The sequence below is a fragment of the Epinephelus fuscoguttatus genome, linkage group LG9, assembly GCF_011397635.1.
Source record: "Epinephelus fuscoguttatus linkage group LG9, E.fuscoguttatus.final_Chr_v1".
NCBI classification, from domain to species: Eukaryota; Metazoa; Chordata; class Actinopteri; order Perciformes; family Serranidae; genus Epinephelus; species Epinephelus fuscoguttatus.
This window is the reverse complement of record NC_064760.1, coordinates 42,209,474-42,227,844: the sequence shown is the minus strand read 5'-3', so window position 1 is coordinate 42,227,844 and position 18,371 is coordinate 42,209,474.

The following is an 18,371-nucleotide window of genomic DNA, read 5'->3' as shown; positions in this document are numbered from 1 at the left end:
CACTGTGCGCGGGGTTAGACAGAGAGGGGTCACAGAGCCGGTGTCGAGTAGAAAGTGCTGTGTCGTTTGACCATAAAGTGACGCTATGAAACGAGCTATAGATTCGTTTTTCACAAGAAAAAATAATCCAGAAACTCCTGTCGGTCCTGTGCCAGTTTCCCAAACTTCCAACGATGATAGTTCAGAGGACAAGTCAGCAAGTGATGTCGCAGCACCGAAAAAGCCAAAGCCTTATAATTTCCGACAATAATGGCTCACTGAATTTACGTGGTTGAGATATTGTAAAGAAAAGAAAGTGATGTCCTGCATGTACTGCTCTCAGTGCAGTCCGAAATTTGCGGAGAAATTTCCACCACACACTTCAAACATGAAACGCTGGTTTAGCACAACAACAGCATCAGGCATAAATTATGCAGGGACAGATGCAATGATGGAGCAAAAGCGCCACTGCACACATCATTTAAGAGGCAGGCAAGTAAATAGGTCTGCTGAAGAGGTTGAAATGACAATGAAATTCATTAAATTCAAATGAAATCTTTGTTTACTTGTTTTGTTGTGGTCGTGCTGTATTGACAGTAAGTTACAAGTTACTGACCACATACTTAATGTTTACATTTGTTAATTTATTATTTGGTGCCTCTGTTGAAGAAAGGCCTTTAATTTACCGTAATGGTGTTTTCTTAAGCACTAGCCTACTGCACTTTATTACTGTTTCATTTGAAATAAAGCAGTACATTGCTTTTACTGTAAATTGTCTGTGTTTATTGCTAAATTATCAGTAACGCAGTTAATATAGACAAAATTATGAATATGTTGTGTCGATATAGATAGTGCTCCTAAATTTTGTGCTGGTGCTCCTAAAATTTTCAGTAAGGAGCACTGGTGCTCCTAGTGGAAAAAGTTAGTCTGGAGCCCTGCACTGACATTATATTATACAAAGTTTAAGTTGTATATTTTATTTTCCAAATGCAACAGGATAGTTTAACGTATCGCTCAGTTTTGTGTGTTGCTGCATCAGTAATGAACTGTTTATCATATAGGCTATTACTCTTTACTAGTTTTGGTGTATCAGGGTAATCCAGATGTTAGTACATAAAATATGAACCTCTTTTTGAACCACTGTTTGCAGGCTGGCCCACGTTTGCTCCATGAGGCCATGCAGAGCAGAACATGTGATGCTGGTATGTACCGATGATTAAATCACCATGGGGGTACATGCTTTGAACGTGTGACCGCATCACTGCTGGACTTATCTTGCCCTAAATTTCATCAGTATTTTTTAAACCTGTGTATTTTACCTGCTCAACAACCACAAGAAGTCTGACTTGTGAAGTGGAAAATAAATCAATCTTCCAATGCAACTGCAGTGAAAAGAAGACTGTAATAAGTTGTAAAGCTTTTGACCACAAGCCTTTCAGACCTGGCAACAACAACTCAACAAACCCCCGAAAACATGACAGGCTCTGAGACGTTGCAGTGCATATTCTGTTTTCTTTCTCAACTACTGACGAAAGGAAGAACACCACACACAAATAAGTAAGCACACATGTGCACACACAATCAGGTATGACTGACATTTGTGCTGAGTGAAGGTATGAGTTTAGAGTGCTCCTTTCCCCGTTTCTACAATCTCCACTTGCTCTTAATGTCTCTGTTTTGGCAGAATGATGTTTGAACTGCTCATACAATCATACATTCATTACTGCACCCATGGGTGGGACATGCATAGGCCATTGTAACCACCCATTCTACATCTTCTTCAGCAGCCTCTTCCCATTCTCAGGTTAACTACTACAGATGCTTTGACATGTTTCTTGGTCTGTGATATTGATGCCAAAGGCACCTTTTTAGTGTCTTTATGAGACACACTGAGCTTTCAGCTAACTCCAATGTAAACCCATCGGTGGCTATCCTTCACACTCAGAGCAACTGTAGGAATATGAAGAGCAAGAGAATCCATATCATGGGAGGGAGGGGAGAGGAGGTAGATTAGTCAAACAAAACAAGACTAACACCAAGGAAACTACAGTCTGTGTCCTGTGTGATCCGTAAAGTCAGTGTTGTTTTAACCTAATGTAAAATAGCTTGTGTAACTACATCCAGTGTGTAATCAAAAGTCACAGTTTTTTTTTAACTCAACATGATGTAATTTATGTTGATCATCGCTCACTGGCGTCACTCGTACATATTTACATCATGTTAAGTTTGTGTAATGTGTAAAATCACATGAACACTCCTCATAGATCTTTAAGTTTCATTTATTTCCATGCCAACATAACAAAAACAATATAGCAACAAAGAAAAGTAACCAAAAAGTAGTATGCAGACTCTCCTTTCACTACATGCCTCTTTGTGGTCCAGCAGTCCAAGTTTTTTCTAGGATGTGTGTGTCTTTTTGTTCTCTTTAAATTACGCAAATAAATTGAGAGCATATCTCGTGCAGTGTTAATAATAAATGAAACAGACATTGCGCTGGAAGGACAAGTCCAACATTTACTCAACACTGATGGGAGGAAGCAAAAGGAGGTAATACTAATGCTAAATGTTCACTGACTGAGGACCTTGAGAAGACATTATGTATACTTCCACATTGCACACTGACATTGAAACAGTCTGACGACTAAAAAAAGGATTTGATATGAAATGTGCCTTTAACATGGTGTATACTGTGTTGCCTAGCAGCAACGTCATCAAGCAGCGATTGTGATGATTTGAGTCTGTTGAGCGCACCCAACACTGGTCGGACGTATACTTATGTGCTCCTGCTTTTTCTTTTATCTCTCAACACAACAGTGATGGTTTTAAGTACGTGTGGCGACTATTTTGTTCATACATGAAAATCTAGTAGCCGTACAACTGGGCTTGGTAAGCTTGGAGTGTTTTTAAGTTGATGTAAAAATAAACGACGAGCATTTGTGAAATCCTGCACTCGTGTGGACGTGAGTTTCTGCCTGTCGTCTCACTCCAAAGAGCTACACGGACCCAAAACCATTACAACCTCACGCTGTGGGCACACAAACTGCAAAACTATCCATCAAAAAAGTTTTTGAGACGTGCCTTAGCTTGTAAGCCCAACTCGTATCATACCACTATGCCATTAATTGCAAATGACAAGCTAACATATAATTTTTAATTCAGTGTTACATTAGATAAATTCAGATTGACGTATTTTAACCCAGTTATTGTGCATTTACCTTTACTTGTGCATGTAAAGCCGGGTGGTTGTCCCGCAGGTGTTGTATCATGTTGCTCGTGTTTGATCCTTTGGCTGCGAGTTTTTGGGGCATGTTATACAAACTGGAAAGCCGTCGTCAACAATGACCCCTTGGTCATTTTGCGATAGCCAAAATGATCCCACACAGCTGACTTTATCTGTTTTTTTTTCGGGGGGGGGGGGTCTTCTTCATCCGTACTTCATCACTCGGAGACGCCGCTTTTGTAACTTTGTTTTCGTTCCATGCGAGTTGCGCTGACCTACTGTATATGGTTCCGCATCCCAGCATAATCTTTGGAGAATGACGGTGTTGAGGAATCTTTACGAATAAGTAACTGTGGTGTTTAAAATCGTGGTTAATAGTGAAATCAAGTAATCGTGACATCCCTAGTTACAATGTGTTTCAGCTATGTGTCACATAGATAAGCAAAAGTGTGCCCTGTTTGTCTTTGTCAGGCATCAAGGGTGACAAAGCATCAATCTTTGACAACCTGGGAATTCATGAAAATTGTCTTCACAGTGGCTGAGATGTCAACAGTAGTGTGTCTGCTGTCATGGGAGTTGCTAACTTTGCAGTTTGGCTGTGCAGGAAGTTGCAGTAAGGCCCAGGGGTGGCTCAGTACATGCATACACACACACAAACACGCACACACACACAAACACACACCCACACACACACACACACACACACACATATATGTGTATATATATATATATACACACACATATATATGTGTATATATATATATATATATATATACACAGGCAGCACTGTCAGTGTGTGTGTGTGTGTGTGTGTGTGTGTGTTGGAGTGTGAACCACTACCACACACACAAACACACACACCCACACACACACACACACACACACACACACACACTGACAGTGCTGCCTGTGAAGTGGAGGACCGGGCTGATCCCAGTGTCTGAGAAGGGCTCGCAATGTCAGATGATGCAAAGATGGAAATCTGAGAGAAATACCAGGAGAGCCCAGAGAGCCCTGTGGGAAGACTGAACGAGAAAGCTAGAAAACACATCTGCACTGAAACAATACAGCCAGAAACCACAACAGCATCACTGCATCTCCTCACACACCTTCTGTGCAACACTATAGAGATGGGGCATTTCGAAATTAAATACCGACAATATTACCAGTCATCATTAATGTTTGAGTATGAATTTTAAATTCTCATTTGATATATTCTTATATATATATATATATATATATATGTATATATATATATATATATATATATATATATATATATATATATACACAAACATTAGGGATGTCCTCTCCGATATTTGGATCGGTATCGGCCGCCGATATTAGTAAAAAACATGCATCGGCATCGGATTGGACTGCATGGGAAAAATGCCGATCCAAGAACTCTGATCCAGTTTTTCATGGACTCCGATCCAGGTTTTCCAGCCAGCCCAGTGCACCGCGATTCAAGCAGTCCATTCCAGTGATCCGCTCCAGCACTTACTATCAATCCACCAGGCCAGCATGCAGACACACAGGAAACAGCAGCACCAGGCTGGCACTGACCCTACTAAAATAACTGAGAAGGAAAGGCTGCATTGTTTGTTAAATGTCAACAATGTCTTGTGGTGTTAATCTATTTTTTATTTATTAGGGGGCCAAAGCACAAGTGTGTGGAGTCTTGCTGCTGTTTTAATTTCAATTTTAGACATTTTAAAGATTTCTTGTGTTGATTTATTTTCCCTGTTAACAATAAACGGGTCAGTTTCTCATACCAACTGTTGTGGATCATTCTAACTAACCCGATTAAGTAGTTGTTCTTGTTAGAGTAATATCGCTTGATCAAACCTTTTCTAACATGACTGACAACAAAATAAGTGAATATGTATAATACTCAAGGCTGTAATATTGGTATTGGATCGGAAGTGAAAAAGCTGGATCGGGACATCCCTATATATACATATATGTGTGTATATGGGCTATCAAACAATACATTTTTTAAATCAAATTGATCACTGGATGGGCGGCACGGTGGTGTGGTGGTTAGCACTGTCGCCTCACAGCAAGAGGTTGCCGGTTCGATCCCGGGTGTGGGAGCCCTTCTGTGTGGAGTTTGCATGTTCTCCCCGTGTCAGCGTGGGTTCTCTCCGGGCACTCTGGCTTCCTCCCACAGTCCAAAGACATGCAGATTGGGGACTAGGTTAATTGATAACTCTAAATTGTCCGTAGGTGTGAATGTGAGCGTGAATGGTTGTCTGTCTCTATGTGTCAGCCCTGCGATAGTCTGGCGACCTGTCCAGGGTGCACCCTGCCTCTCGCCCGATGTCAGCTGGGATAGGCTCCAGCCCCCCCCACGACCCTCAAGAGGATGAAGTGGTTAGAAGATGAATGAATGAATGAATAATCGCTGGATTTCAGTAAATTGTGATTGATCACATTTTTAATCATGTTTAAAAAATCTATTCTAGTCCATATTTACAAAGTGAAGCAATTCTTACCAGAGTGTCTTTATTGGGAAACAATATTAGGAATCAAAAAAAAAGAAATTTACTTTATGATCTTGCAGATTTATTTCTTATAATCAGTGCTGCAGTGCTACAACAGTGTGGTCGTGACACCATGACTTAGAGGTAAGAGACAGTGTTTGTTTGTTTGTTTGTTTGCTTGTTTACACTGTTCCTGTTGGGAAAGTACAGTTATTGGTGTCCAATGATCCCCAGTTAACAGCATTTGAACTTTTCAGGGGTTTCCGTTTTAGCCTGCTCTGATTCATACAGGTGCTGTATGTGTGAAACTATTGTTTCTCTGGCTGTTAGGCATATGACTGGTCACCACATGTAAACCTGAGGCAATGCTGGCCTGTGGCACAGGTAGTACACAGAATGCACAGAGTGCAGTCATCCATGGGGGGCGCCACGAATGGGGGAAGAAGAAAAAAAAATCTAAATTTTTATTATCTTTTGCTGTTTTTTACTAATATTATAATTACTATTATTTTAAAATTTTACATAAGGGTACAACAACGTAACTACATAGCAAAGCCTACTAAATAATAGAAAGGCCTTTTTTCTGGGTTCCTGCCACCCCCGGCCCCTCTCCCTATCTCATTACTCTTTACCTGAAGAGTTTTAGAAAACTAACAACACAATCTGCCACTTAAATCAATGTACTTTGTTGGGAATAGAATGATTTTATATGTTTTACTATCAGTTGTGTTTCACTATATAAATTTTAGATGTGTGAACAATGAGAATACTGAGATGATTTCAGCTGATCTGAATGTGTTTGCTTTGCAGAAGTGGAGAAGTACAGGAGAGGAAGAGACATGAAGTCTGAGGAGCACATACTGCAACGCTTAGATAATTAGTTTCATATATGGTAGTAAGAATAGAAAGTGATGTACAGATAGTAAGGTACAGCACGTGTAGGGAGTTGTGTTGTTCTCTTGTCTTTCTAAACAGGAACCACGCCCCCACTGTCAGCGGGAAGGAGTCAGATTAACACGAGGCAGGGGCGTGGTGTGGTGAAGGAGGAAGTGGAACTGCCAATGAGAAGAGGACAACGCCTTGCGTGCACAATGACACTCTGTTACGCTCAAATATACTGGGTCAGGGAAAGGACAGGAGGTCAGACTTCGTGAACTGACACACCTTTGTTGTTCGTCAGGGACGTGAAGTTGAGACCCAGAGCTCTGTAATTTTATTCCTTTACTGCTTAATAAACTACATTAACTGAGACCGAATATCTTCTCCTATTGCTTCATTAAAGAACACGCAGGACTGAGCTCACACATAGCACATTGGAGAGTAGGATGAGCCCCCCAGTCCATCAACTTTTAGACTGTGGATCAATTTTTGATGAATGTAGGGCTGTGGTTTCTTAATAACTGCAACAATAAAGATTTGTCTTGAATTCTTCTTCTGTTCAGATTCACACATTTAGAGGCATTTATCATACCAAACGGTGGTAAAAACATTTCTCAGACACAAATAAATAAACAAAAAATAATGAAAACAAGTTATCAAAACATAAGATTGTAACAATATCCAGGAGAGAAGAAAACTTTAAAATGGTAATTCAAAGGTAAGGAAGAATACCTCTATAAGCAGGTGTTCATAACTCTACATGGGCAAAACAGCCCTATCAGGCCAATGTACGTTTCATTTGTACATTACTGTTTAACGGTTACTTCGAAAATTAGCATTTCAACAAGGGTGTGGTTAATGCGTGGTTGAGTTTAGGCACAACAACAATTGGTTATGGTTAGGAAAAGCTCATATTTTAGCTTAAAATACCTGGCTTTCAGGGCACAATCAAGGCTGGAAACATAGTAAAAACGTTGACATGCACAGTTAAGTTGAGCTACAGCAATAGCTCCACCAGGCCATTTCATTGGACTACTGTCCTTGTCCCAGTATACAAGCAGGGGAGAGGAATCCATTTAATCACGTAAGTATGTCCAACTCTGTTACAGTGGGTGGTGATATACCCCCCTTCAGCTAGTTAGTATTGGACCTTGTTCTGGTTGACCTATTATGTCACAGACCAAACAATCAACAAACAAGGTATCTATGGTTAGATAGCAGAAAACTGGTACCATGGTGGAAAACTTTACAGCTCTGTACATTTTGTATGTGCTATAGGCTTTACTTTTTGTACAGATGAGATGCATGCTGAATGTAGATTTGCCATGTGGTTACTGGCTTAGTCTTTTTCCATTATGCATTTAATGCTATTTGTCTTCCGGGTCATAGCCTGGGGCGGAAACTCTGGAGCATGCGCAGAGCTCCTAGGCCAGTTTGGGTCCGATTGACTGTATACATGCAGGAGTAATTTGATTCCTAATCGCATTATCTGGGTGTGTTCGTCCTACAGAGAAATTCTATTTAGTCTGATTTCAGTCTGACTAATATGTTTACATGTATTTTAAAAGTCCAGTTTTAGTCAGACTAACACAATAAATCGATTTTCTCTAATGTCATGTAAACATACTGAGTGATGTCTCGCTAAAAATCAACAGCATTTGGTAGCACTATCCCTGGTAGAAACACAGAGACGGGTTGCTAAAAAAGTATTGCTTTTGTTGTTAGTTGGTCTCAAACAGTGGTCTGCAGCTTGGCAGGCATCTAGCCTAGATATCATGCCATTCTCCATCCCTTCCACCTTCCAATAGCAAAGTAATCTCAAACATACTATGTCACTTTAGCTGTGGTTTGCAGAAAAATACAATGCCAACAGTTTCCTCTGGAGGCTTGGATTTCCCAAACTGCTGAAAACTAAAATGCCCATTTATTTTAGGGAGGTTGATTATACTGTTATGTGGGACATTTGTAGTTTACGCCCACACAATTCTTGGTTCAGTTCATACCCTTTTTGTCCCATCATTTCCTTAGTCTTTACATAAAATATCAAACAAGTAAAGTCAAGATGGTGTGTAACCGTCAACCAAAGAATCAAAAGAACAAAATGTGCTTTTCACCCAGGGAAAATGTCACCCTGAGTTATGAAAGGCAAGAAAGATATTTAAAATGTTATTTTAGTTTAAATCATTCCACTTCAAAGCCTTAGTTCCTTCACCAAGTACTAATGGCACCCCCATTATTTCTTTTACCAGTCAGTCTTCTGTCTGTGTGCATGTAAGGAAGTATGTTTGTTTGCTGGTGTGTGACACTGTGTGTGTGTGTGTGTGTGTGTGTGTGTGTGTGTGTGTGTGCGTGTGGAGGTTTGTGTGTGTGTGTGGAGGTGTGTGCATGAGCTGAGTGTCACTGAGTACTCTGGAGACACCAAAAACCTTTCAAGGGCCCAGAGTGCTGCTGTTCAAAGGTCTCCATTACCTCCCTCTCTCTCTCTGTTTCCATCACATGATGTTTTTCATCTTCCAGCCTTTTCTTATTCGCTCTCTCTCCTGGGGTCTCTGTGCCCTTTCCCCTCCGTCTCTTGCCCATCAACAACACCGAGACCAAACAACAGCCGCCTCGGTCTCCCACAGGCTTGAACTTCAAGTACATCATAGCTCTGACAGGCCACAGTGAGCAAGCGGCCGCCGCTGCTGCTGCTGCTGCTGCTGCTGCTGCTGGGCATGGGGAGGAAGTGATTACACTAAGCAGGATTACTCTTATCTTGCTACAAACAAATGCAGAGGGTCACTCTTTAGACTGCTGTAACTCCAGTGTGATGGCATTCATTAATGTCCCTGATGATGTTTTTTTTAATGGTAGTGATGCTGTTGCCAGTGTGTCAGTATTGTCCTTTTATTGAAATGTAATCTGGTCCAGGAAGTCAGGAAGTATGGACACACTATTATCAGCTAGTGAGAGCTCTAAATTCAAATCCTGCTGGATGATATGAACGCTTGCACACAGACACACACACACACACACACACACAAGAATGACCTAACAGACAACGGTCATTCACTTGTCTTCACAGTCCAGCTGTGTGTGTGGGACGGTTGACAGGAAGCTTCTGTCCCTCCAATCAGTAAAGGCAGCAGATCAGAGGAACCCTCCAACACAAACCTCACAAGTCAACTCACATTTCCCCTATCATTCCTTCCTCCTGTCCTTCTCTCCCTCCTACACACTCTCTGTTTCCTTTTGCCTTTTTTCGCTCCCTTCTCCCTAACTCTCCTCTCCTTCTCTCCCTCCTGCAGCCAAAAATGTGTTTATCTCTGAGTGACTTAAAAAAAACAAAAAACAAAACAAAACAGGCTGGAATCACAGCAGCGTTGACGACTAGAATCTGTCAAACCCTGGTATGATACGCCATTTTACCCCACTTGAAAGAGACGCTGTTTATCGAGGGTGGTGACGGAGGGAGATAGTGAGGGGCTGAGTGAAGAACAAGAGAACAGAGGAGTTTAGGGAGGGAGAGGACAAAACAGAAAAAACCATGGTGTAAAAAAAGAAAACTTTTCTCAATCAACATGTTTTTTGGAGTGATTTGGAAACTAGGACAGAGCAGGAATCATCCCAAACAGTTACCCACCCACTCAGGCTGCTGTCCACCCATCATCTTGCTACCGATCCAACCAGAGGTACTCAACAAACCAGTGGCAGTCCTTTTTTAAAGACTAATATGAAGGTGTGGGAGAGTAACTACACAACACTGAACCCCAAGTTGCTCCCAATGGGCAGGCAAGCAAATATCAAATAAATCTCTTTATCCACCTTATTCCTAGCCCCCATGATACCTTGCATGAATTATGGGCACAACTTCATGCACTGAACCAGAACCGTTGTTTTGCAATGACAGTTGTTAGCTAACAGTACTTATCCTCTCTCCAGGAACAATTGGGAATAAAATGTGGAATAAACCTCCCGTGACACCTCAGACGGGATAATGTGATCATATCTCTGCCATCTCTGACAGCCATGTCAAATCAGTGGTTGTTTACCTTTTTAATCAAGCACGTTAGCAATTAGCTTGCCTTGCTACATTAATATATTGTTAAATTTAACAGAGCCAGAGCAAATTTATAGTAAACATCTACTCCTTCTAAAAGATGATTTATGATTTCTTACACATCACCAACGGTCACTAACACATTCAGTGAATATTTAACATCATTCTGTATTAATTTAAGCTAATGCTCCGCTCGTCTGCTTTAATGACGTGGTTACCACATCTTCATAACTGCTGATATTTTAAATCTGAGTTCCTCTGAGTGATACACAATTCCGAATTTAGCAGCAGACTAAAGTGAAATAAAGTACTAATAAAATAACTAATGTAGCACCTGACCCATGTAGCTAGGTGGTTAATCACTGAATAACCCGTGTGGCAGTACTGTGAGCGGGGCCCTGGGTACATTTATTTATGGCGGTCCATATTAACCTGTTCACACAATAAAATTTCCAACTTACGAACAGCTCAATTATTAATTTGAAATATTTGGCGGTGCCTCCACTTAGTAGGACTAAATGATTTTAATCACTAGTTTTAACCCACTAAGAATTATTTATGTTTTTTAAATCACTACTCCCTTTTTTTACTCAAAACACACCTTAATGAAATGTAAACAACACACACACACAATACCTTAAGTGCAAATCACGAATTTAGTCAAGGAAAACCAATATTTAAATCAGTTATAAATTAAACAAATATGAAATTATACAAGACTTAAATGTGTTCCTTTTTCTGTTCTTTTCTCAACAGTTGTGACCTTTTGTTTATCTTATTTTTCAGTTACACCTAAAAGGCTCACACTCACCCACATTAACACTCACTCTGCAACCCAAATAATTAGTGTAATGTCCTTTAAACAAAACAAAAAAAAACGTTGCAGGCCTGATTAGTTGCTTGGGAGCGGTGAGACCTAAAACAAGTGGTCGTTTCACTTGCTAGGCAAGCTGTAAAATAAAATGCGCGTGCACTGTGTTTCTGTTACTCACAAATCCTGATGTGAAACTTGGTAAAGGGGGGAAAACCTGGCGCAGTATGACGAGAGGGAGACGAGGAGCGACCGGCAGGCTGCCAACAACAGTCCTGGTACAGAGATGTCCGGGCGAAAGATGATGTCTAGTCTTCTCAAACGACAGAGGAGAGTTCAAGGAGTTTTTCCTGGTCCTCAGTCTAACGAATGTACATGACAGTTTTTCTCAGTCACATATCTCACACCGAAACTCATGTCGAGCTTCCAACTAATAAACATTTACACATATCAGCACACAGTAACATTAGCGGCTACTACAGTGAGACATGAGCTAGTTTAGCTACCCTGCTAACTCGCTAATCGCGATTAGCATCAATATTTTACATGCTACATATTGATGAAACAATACACAGATTACACAGAGGTTATTTATCTTCTGCAGTTGCAATATGTCCCTTACACTTCGTTAAACTCTGCATCCACCAACGTAAAATCTCCAGCAACGTAATTTTACACAGTGTCTTTTGTTTTCATCTGACGTGCCCATGGCTGTAATCCATGGGGTCTCCTCTACATCCTGCCCCTCTACCTATCAGATAGGCTGACGAGTGAATAACAACCAATACAATTAACAACATGACATGACTGACAACCTGATGCTCTCAGAAACTAGGTTGTGAGCTGAACACCTTTCTCTTCTGTTGGGAATCAACATATATTTACCTCACATGGTGGCACCAAATATGTTGGGGTCAACACACTAGGCTTCACACGGAGGCACCAAAAATAGGCCCGTTTCCACTGAAGAAGTTCCTGGTACAATTTGGGGGGCAGGAACTACTACAGGAACGTCCTCTCGTTCGGCCCTCTCAACTGCCGTGTCTCCACTGAGTGGAGTACGAGGAATGTTCCTGTAAAGTTACGGGCTGCCTCTGGATGTGACGTAATCGCTGCGCGACCATTTTGACCGGGCGATGTAGGGACACCGTTAGCCGATAGCGGTGTCTGTAATAACTCAGTAAATGGCCCGTGAAAAAATATTTTTTCCAGCGGATGTCTCTTAGTTACAACATGATTGAGCTAACTGGAGTAGTTTCATGTCGTATCCGACAACGGGAGGCTTTTAACAGATGACATCCTGATGTTAGCTTTGCTGCTGCTGTTAGCTGATGCTTTCTAGACATTGTAATTTCCCAGAACTGAATAAATACCACACATATCAACACACTGATTTTGTTGCTTTCTGTTGACGTCACATCCCTCCTTGAGTATAAACAATCAGCACCAAGTAATCCCCAAGCCCCATCCAGGAGTCCTTCGGGGTCGTTCTGAGTACCTACCCCGAGGCAGGGACTTGTTTAGCCCCTGTAAAAGTTCCGGAACTCTGTCCTTCGGGGGTGGTTCCTGCGGTGGAGACACGCACCAACGGCCCCGGGCCCGTAAAATTACCCCGAAGTTCCTGCGGTGGAAACAGGCCATATGTTGGGGTTAAATTGGCTATCGGAAATAATTAATAATTATTATTATTAATTAATAATTATGTTAAATAATGTGACTTAATTAACATTAAATCACCTTGTGGGGCACCATTCCCGTAAAGGGAAAAATGATAGCCAGTTAAAGATATCAGTCTCATAAAATACGATAGACTATTAATTTGGAGTTTGATTAATAATTAAATTAATGACAACAACCAAAATTAACGGTAATGCTTGAAGGATTTTGGAGTTCTTGATGCAGCAGAGGTTGACTATTCATTCACTCTTGTGCAACATTAAACAGACAGCAGGTATGATTCCAAAGAATTATATTTATTCACAAACTAGCAATGCAAACCAAAACACACAAATTCTAACTAACTATTGTTGTGCTCGGACCTTTTGATGAGTTGTAATCCTTTGTGCGTGGGTGGAAAGTACTTCACACAACAAGGAATCTTCGTTTGTAGACTTTACTGGACTTCAGCCGGTAAGTACAGAACATACATCTCAATGGCACGCTTTTTAGGTTGGGTTGTGGCCTCTAGCTCGGGCACAGAACAGCAAGCTAGGCTGTCCATGCAGTGAGCCGTGAGCACCGTTCAACATCCAACAACAAACTGAAAACATGGTAATCTCGTTACGTTCTTATGCACGCTCACGTGACTCTAGCTAACCAATCAACATGCTATATTTAGCAACACATAACACATCTTATGACAGGATAACAGAGGGTCAAACTTAACGTTTGTGATCTACCTTACACTATATACAAGCTTGGTGTGTGTATGTGTGTGTGTGTGTGTGAGAGAGAGAGAGAAAGGAGAAAGACAAAGGCGGGTGTATTGATCAAGTAGCCGTTTAGCCTACAAACAAAATGGCTGACAACAGAGAACTACCAAAATGGCCAAATCTAGACTGCTTCAGTTTCCGGGGGAGAAGTCTGTCTGACCCTGTGGTCAGGACAAAGACAAAGGAAAAGAAGCGGGAACTTTGAGATGCCTGTTTGGGTGTAGCTCTGTTGAAAGCCTATTTGTTAATGAGTCTATGTGAAAGTGATTTGTGTTGCAAACGGTCTGCATTAGTGCAGAGATTGTTTAGTTGTGTGCAAGAATCTGTTTGTGAACAGTATTAGCAAACTAAACACTTAGCTTTGGCGAAGCCAACTAATCAATGACGTAACTGCCAACAATCACAACAATAACTCAATGAACAGCATCAAATCACATACAACAAGTTAAACAGTCTTGCTTAGCCTGTAAAGCTGTGATAAGCTATGCCCAGTTGTTACATTACTGATCCTTGAATGGATGGAGGAAAGAGTCACTCGGTGGCGCAATGCTTTGTTAGCCGGCAGAAGAAGGCTGGGAAGGTGGTTCCAGGTGCAGTCTTTGTTGGGTCCTTTGTTCCAAAAGTGAAGCTGGTCGCTCAGGGTTTCGCAGAGTTAGACGCTGGGTGCTAACTCACTTAGTTCCTTGTTGCTGAAAAGCTGGTTGTAAACCTTGTGTTCGCAACTCTACCTTTCTGTTTCAGGTCAGAGAGTCTGTGATCAGTTGTCCTCCTTTTAGTGGTTTGGGCTATGGAGCAGGGGTTTGGGCCTCTGCTGTCCCAGGCCCAGCTGGAAAAAGGGGTGCAGCTGCTACAGTAGCTGGAGCAAGAAGAGCACTGCTCCACGGTTGGAACAGAGAAGAGAAAGGTCTGTGGAAGGGAGCAAAGATCTACAGATGCCTGTGACATCAGAGTCTCATGTCACTGTAAAAGGTCTTGTCCAATCAAGTTTTGGGACTTGAGTCTCACTGAGGTGTGAGGTGAGACCTCCTGTGGAGAGGGGTGCCACTTAGCTCTCTTTGCAAGAGCATGCAGAGGAAAAAGCCTTGAAATCAGTGATGATTTTACCAAATGATGAATCATCTGTGGTCCTGTGAATCCCAACACTTCTGTACATCATAAACAAACTATTTAAATGTCAATGAACTTTTGCTGCATTCTATTGGTAGCCGGAACTGGGAATGATACGGTTTCCGGTCCGGAAAGGTACAAAAGAACACCCGTTTTACCTGGAGGTCTAGTCATCAAACTCGGGCAAGGTCCAGGTAGACCGAGTCGGTAGAATTGATGTCACGACGAAGATGGCTGCGCACACAGTGAATGGTAAACAAAGTTATTTGTCCTCAATTTGTCCTCGTATATGCTGTTTAATTAAGCGTTTGTGTTGTAAAAATCATACAAGTACTTTGCAATGGCATTTCTGTTTCCACTGTTGATTTGTGTTGGAAAAAAAGTCTGTGCAAGCCCGTTGTAGACTAAAGTCGTTTGAACCAACAAAGTCTCCATTGCTCAGCAACCACGCAAACAAAAACAAACTTACGGCGCACAGCCATGTTTTCCGGACTGTTGCAATGAAACGCTTTCAGATCAGACGTGTCATACAGTCATATAAATCCGACAAGGAATGACCGGCCTGGATTGCCAAACGAATGCGGCATTTATACACCCACAGACAAAGATTTATTGATCTGCCTATAGCATTGTTGTTTTTAATTCACTTATGAACTGTAATTAAGACTCTTTAACCTAACTTATTTTAATGAAATGTCTTTTAAACATTTTTCCACATATGAAATACTTCTATTTTAAACAGTTTTTAAATCATATTTATTAGTCTAAAATTAAATGTTGTACAATGGGCTACACTAACTTTAGGCATTCATTTTATGACATGAAAGAAGTACGGCAAATAAGTAAAAGACTCTCTGCCTGGATAATTAAACACAGAATTCAAGGTGTGCTGCTGAGTTTATTTTATAATGGGCAGTTTTCTAATGTAGGTTGAGAATGCAGTCAGACAGGGAAAGACGAGGTGTAATGTACTGATGTTGAGTGATAGACTTGTCATTCTAGGTGTCAGTTCTCTTCAGCAAATTCTGATTTAATACTTCTCAGCTCTACAAATTAATTTGGTTATATTATTTCTTAAATGTCATTAAAGGGAAATTTCGGTTTATTTCAACCCGTCTCCTATCGTCCTAAATTTGTTTCAAGTGACTAGTGACATAGAAATAATAGTTAGCATGTTAGCTGTTAGCCTAGATACAGCCGTAGCATCAGACCTGCTAAGACGTAAGTGAACGGGCATACCTTCAAGTGCAAAGTTAGTCCACTAAACAAGTTTTTTTTCCACAAAGACCGCCTTACATGTTAGGATAAATGTCAGAGAACATATAGAAAATGACATGTAAACGTTTTGTCTTACCTTACCGGTGTGCTGCCATGTTTGTTGACCATCTAGCTCTGCTTTCCAAAGCAGTTTAGTGTATGCAGTAGAGTAGGGTGTGCCTTTCATTTTTCAATACGGGACAATCCGGTATTATACAGGTCCCCTGTGTAGGCAGGCAATGGAAACTGTACTGTTGGTTCCAGGAACAATCCCTTTTTGTTCTGGCACACTATTGTAGAAGCCACAAATATAACTTAGTCTGGTTGTGGTGGTAGTAGCTAATGTTACAGATGTGGACAACAGGGCAAAAGGTACCAGAGCCCCTCAAGGACATTTTAGAGCATGCTATTTCATCTAACTCTGCATGGACCCCGAGTGACTAGCTTCCTTGGATCTGCACCTTCGGAACAAGGACACAAGACTGCTTCTGGAGCCACAGCTCTTTCCAGCCTTCCTCTGCTAACAAAGCAGCACACCACAAAGCAACTCTTTCTTCCATCCATCCAAGGATCGGTAATGTAACAACTGGGCATAGCTTTATCACAGCTGTACAGGCTAAGCATGACTGTTTATCTTGTTGAATGTGATTTAATGCTGTTTACTGAGTCATTGTAACTGTTTGCAGTTAGGTCATTGATTAGTTGGCTTCGCCAAAGCTAAGTGTTTAGTTTGCTAATGCTGTTCACAGACAGATTCTTGCACACAACTAAACAATCTGTGCACTAATGCAGACCGTTTGCAACAGAAATCACATTCACATAGACTCATTAACAAATAGGCTTTCAACAGAGCTACACCTAAAGAGGCATCTCAAAGTACAGCTTCTCTTCCTTCTTCTTTGTCCTGACCACACGGTCAGAAAAATACCTCCCCCGATATGAAGCCAGCTTTGATTCAGCCATCTTGTAGTTCTCTGTTGTCAGCCGTTTTGTTTTGTAGGCCAAACGGCCCTTTGATTACCACACCTGCCTTTGTCTTTCTCTCTCTCAAATGTTTCACCTTCTGTTCCTGAGATATGACGTTGAATAATGGCCAGTAAAAGTGTTTTATGCAGAACATTATGATGTTAAAGTAAAGCTGACATTTGACCTTTTGGATATCAAATGTTATTACTCTATTATTTCATCATTTATCATTATTCTTGTCTTGTCATAATCGGCATACAAATTCTTGAATTATGTCCAAAAACATATTTTGCGAGTTCACGTGGACCTTGACCTTTAACCACAAAATTCGAATCAGTTTATTGTTAGGTCCAGTGTACATTTGTGTAAAATTTTTAAAAATCCCTTGAGGTATTCTTGAAATATCATGTTCACAAGAATGAGACAGACTAGGTCATAGTGACCTTGACCTTTGAGCACCAAAATCTAATCAGTTCATTATCAAGTCCAAGTGAACTAGCAAACTTACTTGTCAGCATAGCCAACCTAATTAGCAAGGTAACACGCTAACCCTGCAGTAGCTTAGAAGGTTTTTGTTAAGTGTTAATGAGGCTTACTTGTTCGATTGTACTAACTTACTTACTGTACTTACTGTATTTAGCTCTAAAGAAGCACAGGAGCAGCACACTGATGATGTCAGGGGGCTGTGATTACTGTAGTTGATTGCAATGTTGGTCCAGGACCATGACGTAGGTTAATTATTGAACATGTCCCACATGGCAAAGTCACGTCGTGCTTCTTAACACATAGGCATGATATTGATATTGATCTCATTATCTAATATTCCAGAAAGAATATCTCTGTGACGCAACATCAAGACATTGTTATAACATCCATTTGTGTGGTGAATTTTGGTTAAACATTAAAAATCTGTGGACTGAGGTGCTTTCTGTGCTCTGTTATTGAGAATTGGTTTGGGGATATAATTTATTCTTAACAAATCAGCTCACAAAGTAGCTCATGTCAGCAGTATCCACTGTCACAAGCCATGAGGAAGTATGCTGCATGGGCTCATCAGAGTAAAAAAGAAATTATGATCTTTGAGCTAAAGAAATGACCACAGGATAATTCAGATCAAAAGAATTCCCTTAGGAGAGGACAGATGCACTCAAAAGCAACAGCAATCCTTTAACAGACATTAGACATCTGGAACAAG